The sequence below is a fragment of the Oncorhynchus nerka genome, linkage group LG14 (assembly GCF_034236695.1).
Source record: "Oncorhynchus nerka isolate Pitt River linkage group LG14, Oner_Uvic_2.0, whole genome shotgun sequence".
NCBI lineage: Eukaryota > Metazoa > Chordata > Actinopteri > Salmoniformes > Salmonidae > Oncorhynchus > Oncorhynchus nerka.
The window spans coordinates 77,523,883-77,530,956 of NC_088409.1; positions in this window are offsets into that span (position 1 = coordinate 77,523,883).

Consider the following 7,074-nt stretch of genomic DNA (forward strand, 5'->3'; position numbering starts at 1 on the left):
GTTCCCAGCTCTGTTCCCAGCTCTATTCCCAGCTCTGTCCCCAGCTCTGTTCCCAGCTCTGTCCCCAGCTCTGTTCCCAGCTCTGTCCCTAGCTCTGTTCACAGATCTGTCCTTCCCAGCTCTGTTCCCAGCTCTGTCCCCAGCTCTGTCCCCAGCTCTGTCCCCAGCTCTGTCCCCAGCTCTGTCCTTCCCAGCTCTGTTCCCAGCTCTGTCCCCAGCTCTGTCCTTCCCAGCTCTGTCCTTCCCAGCTCTGTCCCCAGCTCTGTTCCCAGCTCTGTCCTTCCCAGCTCAGTTCCCAGCTCTGTTCCCAGCTCTGTCCTTCCCAGCTCTGTTCCCAGCTCTGTTCCCAGCTCTGTCCATCCCAGCTCTGTCCCCAGCTCTGTCCCCAGCTCTGTCCCAATCTCTGTTCCCAGCTCTGTCCCCAGCTCTGTTCCCAGCTCTGTCCCTAGCTCTGTTCCCAGATCTGCCAGCTCAGTTCCCAGCTCTGTTCCCAGCTCTGTCCTTCCCAGCTCTTTTCCCAGCTCTGTCCCTCCCAGCTCTGTTCCCAGCTCTGTCCCCAGCTCTGTCCCCAGCTCTGTTGCCAGCTCTGTCCCCAGCTCTGTCCCCAGCTCTGTTCCCAGCTCTGTCCTTCCCAGCTCTGTCCCCAGCTCTGTTCCCAGTTCTGTCCCCAGCACTGTCCCCAGCTCTGTTCCCAGCTCTGTCCCCAGCTCTGTCCCCAGCTCTGTCCCCAGCTCTGTCCTTCCCAGCTCTGTCCTTCCCAGCTCTGTCCCCAGCTCTGTTCCCAGCTCTGTCCCCAGCTCTGTCCTTCCCAGCTCTATTCCCAGCTCTGTTCCCAGCTCTGTTCCCAGCGCTGTCCTTCCCAGCTCTGTTCCCAGCTCTGTCATTCCCAGCTCTGTCCTTCCCAACTCTGTCCCCAGCTCTGTTCCCAGCTCTGTTCCCAGCTCTGTTCCCAGCTCTGTTCCCAGCTCTATTCCCAGCTCTGTCCCCAGCTCTGTTCCCAGCTCTGTCCCCAGCTCTGTTCCCAGCTCTGTCCCTAGCTCTGTTCACAGATCTGTCCTTCCCAGCTCTGTTCCCAGCTCTGTCCCCAGCTCTGTCCCCAGCTCTGTCCCCAGCTCTGTCCCCAGCTCTGTCCTTCCCAGCTCTGTTCCCAGCTCTGTCCCCAGCTCTGTCCTTCCCAGCTCTGTCCTTCCCAGCTCTATTCCCAGCTCTGTACTTCCCAGCTCTGTCCTTCCCAGCTCTGTCCCCAGCTCTGTCCCCAGCTCTGTTCCCAGCTTTGTCCCCAGATCTGTCCTTCCCAGCTCTGTTCCCAGCTCTGTCCCCAGCTCTGTCCCCAGCTCTGTCCCCAGCTCTGTCCCCAGCTCTGTTCCCAGCTCTGTTCCCAGCGCTGTCCTTCCCAGCTCTGTTCCCAGCTCTGTCATTCCCAGCTCTGTCCTTCCCAGCTCTGTCCCCAGCTCTGTCCCCAGCTCTGTTCCCAGCTCTGTTCCCAGCTCTGTTCCCAGCTCTGTTCCCAGCTCTATTCCCAGCTCTGTCCCCAGCTCTGTTCCCAGCTCTGTCCCCAGCTCTGTTCCCAGCTCTGTCCCTAGCTCTGTTCACAGATCTGTCCTTCCCAGCTCTGTTCCCAGCTCTGTCCCCAGCTCTGTCCCCAGCTCTGTCCTTCCCAGCTCTGTTCCCAGCTCTGTCCCCAGCTCTGTCCTTCCCAGCTCTGTCCTTCCCAGCTCTATTCCCAGCTCTGTCCTTCCCAGCTCTGTCCTTCCCAGCTCTGTCCCCAGCTCTGTCCCCAGCTCTGTTCCCAGCTTTGTCCCCAGCTCTGTCCCCAGCTCTGGTCCCAGCTCTGTTCCCAGCTCTGTCCCCAGCTCTGTTCCCAGCTCTGTTCCCAGCTCTGTTCCCAGCTCTATTCCCAGCTCTGTCCTTCCCAGCTCAGTTCCCAGCTCTGTTCCCAGCTCTGTCCTTCCCAGCTCTGTTCCCAGCTCTGTTCCCAGCTCTGTCCTTCCCAGCTCAGTTCCCAGCTCTGTTCCCAGCTCTGTCCTTCCCAGCTCTGTTCCCAGCTCTGTTCCCAGCTCTGTCCTTCCCAGCTCTGTCCCCAGCTCTGTCCCCAGCTCTGTCCCAATCTCTGTTCCCAGCTCTGTCCCCAGCTCTGTTCCCAGCTCTGTCCCTAGCTCTGTTCCCAGATCTGTCCTTCCCAGCTCTGTTCCCAGCTCTGTCCCCAGCTCTGTCCCCAGCTCTGTCCCCAGCTCTGTCCCCAGCTCTGTTCCCAGCTCTGTCCCCAGCTCTGTCCTTCCCAGCTCTGTCCTTCCCAGCTCCATTCCCAGCTTTGTCCTTCCCAGCTCTGTCCTTCCCAGCTCTGTCCCCAGCTCTGTCCCCAGCTCTGTTCCCAGCTCTGTTCCCAGCTCTGTTCCCAGCTCTGTTCCCAGCTCTGTTCCCAGCACTATTCCCAGCTCTGTTCCCAGCTCTGTCCTTCCCAGCTCTGTTCCCAGCTCTGTCCTTCCCAGCTCTGTTCCCAGCTCTGTTCCCAGCTCTGTCCTTCCCAGCTCAGTTCCCAGCTCTGTTCCCAGCTCTGTCCTTCCCAGCTCTGTTCCCAGCTCTGTTCCCAGCTCTGTCCTTCCCAGCTCTGTCCCCAGCTCTGTCCCCAGCTCTGTCCCAATCTCTGTTCCCAGCTCTGTCCCCAGCTCTGTTCCCAGGTCTGTCCCTAGCTCTGTTCCCAGATCTGCCAGCTCAGTTCCCAGCTCTGTTCCCAGCTCTGTCCTTCCCAGCTCTGTTCCCAGCTCTGTCCCTCCCAGCTCTGTTCCCAGCTCTGTCCCCAGCTCTGTCCCCAGCTCTGTTGCCAGCTCTGTCCCCAGCTCTGTCCCCAGCTCTGTTCCCAGCTCTGTCCTTCCCAGCTCTGTCCCCAGCTCTGTTCCCAGTTCTGTCCCCAGCTCTGTCCCCAGCTCTGTTCCCAGCTCTGTCCCCAGCTCTGTCCCCAGCTCTGTCCTTCCCAGCTCTGTCCCCAGCTCTGTTCCCAGCTCTGTCCCCAGCTCTGTCCCCAGCTCTGTTCCCAGCTCTGTCCCCAGCTCTGTCCTTCCCAGCTCTGTCCTTCCCAGCTCTGTCCCCAGCTCTGTTCCCAGCTCTGTCCCCAGCTCTGTTCCCAGCTCTGTCCTTCCCAGCTCTGTCCCCAGCTCTGTTCCCAGCTCTGTCCCCAGCTCTGTCCCCAGCTCTGTTCCCAGCTTTGTCCTTCCCAGCTCTGTCCTTCCCAGCTCTGTCCCCAGCTCTGTTCCCAGCTCTGTCCCCAGCTCTGTCCCCAGCTCTGTTCCCAGCTCTGTCCCCAGCTCTGTCCCCAGCTCTGTCCTTCCCAGCTCTGTTCCCAGCTCTGTTCCCAGCTCTGTTCACAGCTCTGTTCACAGCTCTGTTCCCAGCTCTGTTCCCAGCTCTGTCCCCAGCTCTGTCCTTCCCAGCTCTGTTCCCAGCTCTGTTCCCAGCTCTGTCCTTCCCAGCTCTGTCCCCAGCTCTGTTCCCAGCTCTGTCCCCAGCTTTGTCCCCAGCTCTGTTCCCAGCTCTGTCCCCAGCTCTGTCCCCAGCTCTGTTCCCAGCTTTGTCCTTCCCAGCTCTGTCCTTCCCAGCTCTGTCCCCAGCTCTGTTCCCAGCTCTGTCCCCAGCTCTGTCCCCAGCTCTGTTCCCAGCTCTGTCCCCAGCTCTGTCCCCAGCTCTGTCCCCAGCTCTGTCCCCAGCTCTGTCCTTCCCAGCTCTGTTCCCAGCTCTGTTCCCAGCTCTGTTCACAGCTCTGTTCACAGCTCTGTTCCCAGCTCTGTTCCCAGCTCTGTCCCCAGCTCTGTCCTTCCCAGCTCTGTTCCCAGCTCTGTTCCCAGCTCTGTCCTTCCCAGCTCTGTTCCCAGCTCTGTTCCCAGCTCTGTCCTTCCCAGCTCTGTTCCCAGCTCTGTTCCCAGCTCTGTCCTTCCCAGCTCTGTTCCCAGCTCTGTCCTTCCCAGCTCTGTTCCCAGCTCTGTCCTTCCCAGTTGTGATGCTGTTCCTGAACTGTTGCATGTCCGTTCCTAGTTAAATGTCAACTTCCCGTACCTGCTTTTCTTCTGAAGCATCGTTCCTTACAGTACTTGGAACCAAAGAGGTTCTACCTGGAACAAGTAAGGGTTCTTCAAAGGGTTCTTCTATGCGGACAGCTGTAAAACCCTTTTAGGTTTTAGGTAGCACCTTTTCTAAGAGTGTAGATAGAGGAAAGCTCTGCACTGGAACTAGCCGTTCAGATCAGTTCACATGGTAAGTCCAGAACGGTTGTTGATTCTGCTACAGCGTTTTGAGACGTTAATACTGTTTTCTAGAGTTGAGGCCTGCCTGCACACAAACCTATCTGGCCCAAACTCTTGGACAGAGCATATCTGAGGCCCGCTCGCTAAATTCAATTACCAGAGCCCTATACAGAATCCGCAGGAGACATCACTACACCGGATGCTCATTTCGACTCCTCTCTCGCCAAATCCCCAAAGAAATCTCCTTCAGTCGGACAATGCACTTTTTCCCATTTGAAAAAAAAAAGAAAAATCTATATCTGGTTTCAATACATGTGGAAGCCGATCAATATGACCAGGGCCTTTTTTCCCTCTTTCTTTCTCTCGTTCTCTCCATCTCTGGCAAATGGTAAACAGAAACATTGGCGTATGGTTATTCCAGGGTCAGGGTGGGAGGGGGATATGGAACGGGCTGATGGGATGAGGAATCACCTCTCAGCTACACTTTAGAACACCAGTGTTTGTCATCTTTTCATGGCATGTTGGAGACATACACAGTTTACAATCTCCTCTTTTTCTCTTTCTGCTTGGAGAGTGTGGGGTGAGAAGGACAACTTGTGTGGCAATAGAGAGAGAGAGACATCTACACACATTGGGCCTCCCTTGCACCAGTCTTGCCAGAAATATATTTCAACCAAACACGCACAGCACGTGCTATTGCAGGAGTGACTGAATTCTGAATAAACAAGCTGGTAGAGCGAATGGAGTTACATTGTATTGAGGTAACTAGTGTTTTTCCCAAGGTTGTCGTCTTGGGCCAAACATCCAACGGAGGCTAATAGAGGCCCATTGTTATTAGGCATGGGTAATCACACTAGGTGGGAGGTTCTGCCCTGACTAAGTAATGGTTGAGAAAAAATGATGTCTGTCCACAAAGTAGCCAAATATCAAACGCGACATAAAAGCGGGACATTTAGCAGGACATTTCCCGGTCAAGCAGGGTGGACTGTAGCCCAGTCTGCGGGCAGGGTGGACTGTAGCCCAGTCTGTGGGCAGGGTGGACTGTAGCCCAGTCTGTGGGCAGGGTGGACTGTAGCCCAGTCTGTGGGCAGGGTGGACTGTAGCCCAGTCTGCGGGCAGGGTGGACTGTAGCCCAGTCTACGGGCAGGGTGGACTGTAGCCCAGTCTACGGGCAGGGTGGACTGTAGCCCAGTCTACGGGCAGGGTGGACTGTAGCCCAGTCTGTGGGCAGGGTGGACTGTAGCCCAGTCTGTGGGCAGGGTGGACTGTAGCCCAGTCTGTGGGCAGGGTGGACTGTAGCCCAGTCTGTGGGCAGGGTGGACTGTAGCCCAGTCTACGGGCAGGGTGGACTGTAGCCCAGTCTACGGGCAGGGTGGACTGTAGCCCAGTCTGCGGGCAGGGTGGACTGTAGCCCAGTCTGTGGGCAGGGTGGACTGTAGCCCAGTCTACGGGCAGGGTGGACTGTAGCCCAGTCTGTGGGCAGGGTGGACTGTAGCCCAGTCTACGGGCAGGGTGGACTGTAGCCCAGTCTACGGGCAGGGTGGACTGTAGCCCAGTCTACGGGCAGGGTGGACTGTAGCCCAGTCTGTGGGCAGGGTGGACTGTAGCCCAGTCTACGGGCAGGGTGGACTGTAGCCCAGTCTACGGGCAGGGTGGACTGTAGCCCAGTCTGTGGGCAGGGTGGACTGTAGCCCAGTCTACGGGCAGGGTGGACTGTAGCCCAGTCTGCGGGCAGGGTGGACTGTAGCCCAGTCTGTGGGCAGGGTGGACTGTAGCCCAGTCTGTGGGCAGGGTGGACTGTAGCCCAGTCTACGGGCAGGGTGGACTGTAGCCCAGTCTACGGGCAGGGTGGACTGTAGCCCAGTCTACGGGCAGGGTGGACTGTAGCCCAGTATACGGGCAGGGTGGACTGTAGCCCAGTCTACGGGCAGGGTGGACTGTATCCCAGTCTGCGGGCAGGGTGGACTGTAGCCCAGTCTACGAGCAGGGTGGACTGTAGCCCAGTCTGCGGGCAGGGTGGACTGTAGCCCAGTCGGCGGGCAGGGTGGACTGTAGCCCAGTCTACGGGCAGGGTGGACTGTAGCCCAGTCTACGGGCAGGGTGGACTGTAGCCCAGTCTGTGGGCAGGGTGGACTGTAGCCCAGTCTGTGGGCAGGGTGGACTGTAGCCCAGTCTGCGGGCAGGGTGGACTGTAGCCCAGTCTACGGGCAGGGTGGACTGTAGGCCAGTCTGTGGGCAGGGTGGACTGTAGCCCAGTCTACGGGCAGGGTGGACTGTAGCCCAGTCTACGGGCAGGGTGGACTGTAGCCCAGTCTGTGGGCAGGGTGGACTGTAGCCCAGTCTGTGGGCAGGGTGGACTGTAGCCCAGTCTGCGGGCAGGGTGGACTGTAGCCCAGTCTACGGGCAGGGTGGACTGTAGGCCAGTCTGTGGGCAGGGTGGACTGTAGCCCAGTCTACGGGCAGGGTGGACTGTAGCCCAGTCTGTGGGCAGGGTGGACTGTAGCCCAGTCTGTGGGCAGGGTGGACTGTAGCCCAGTCTACGGGCAGGGTGGACTGTAGGCCAGTCTGTGGGCAGGGTGGACTGTAGCCCAGTCTGTGGGCAGGGTGGACTGTAGCCCAGTCTACGGGCAGGGTGGACTGTAGCCCAGTCTACGGGCAGGGTGGACTGTAGCCCAGTCTGCGGGCAGGGTGCACTGTAGCCCAGTCTGCGGGCAGGGTGGACTGTAGCCCAGTCTACGGGCAGGGTGGACTGTAGCCCAGTCTGTGGGCAGGGTGGACTGTAGCCCAGTCTACGGGCAGGGTGGACTGTAGCCCAGTCTACGGGCAGGGTGGACTGTAG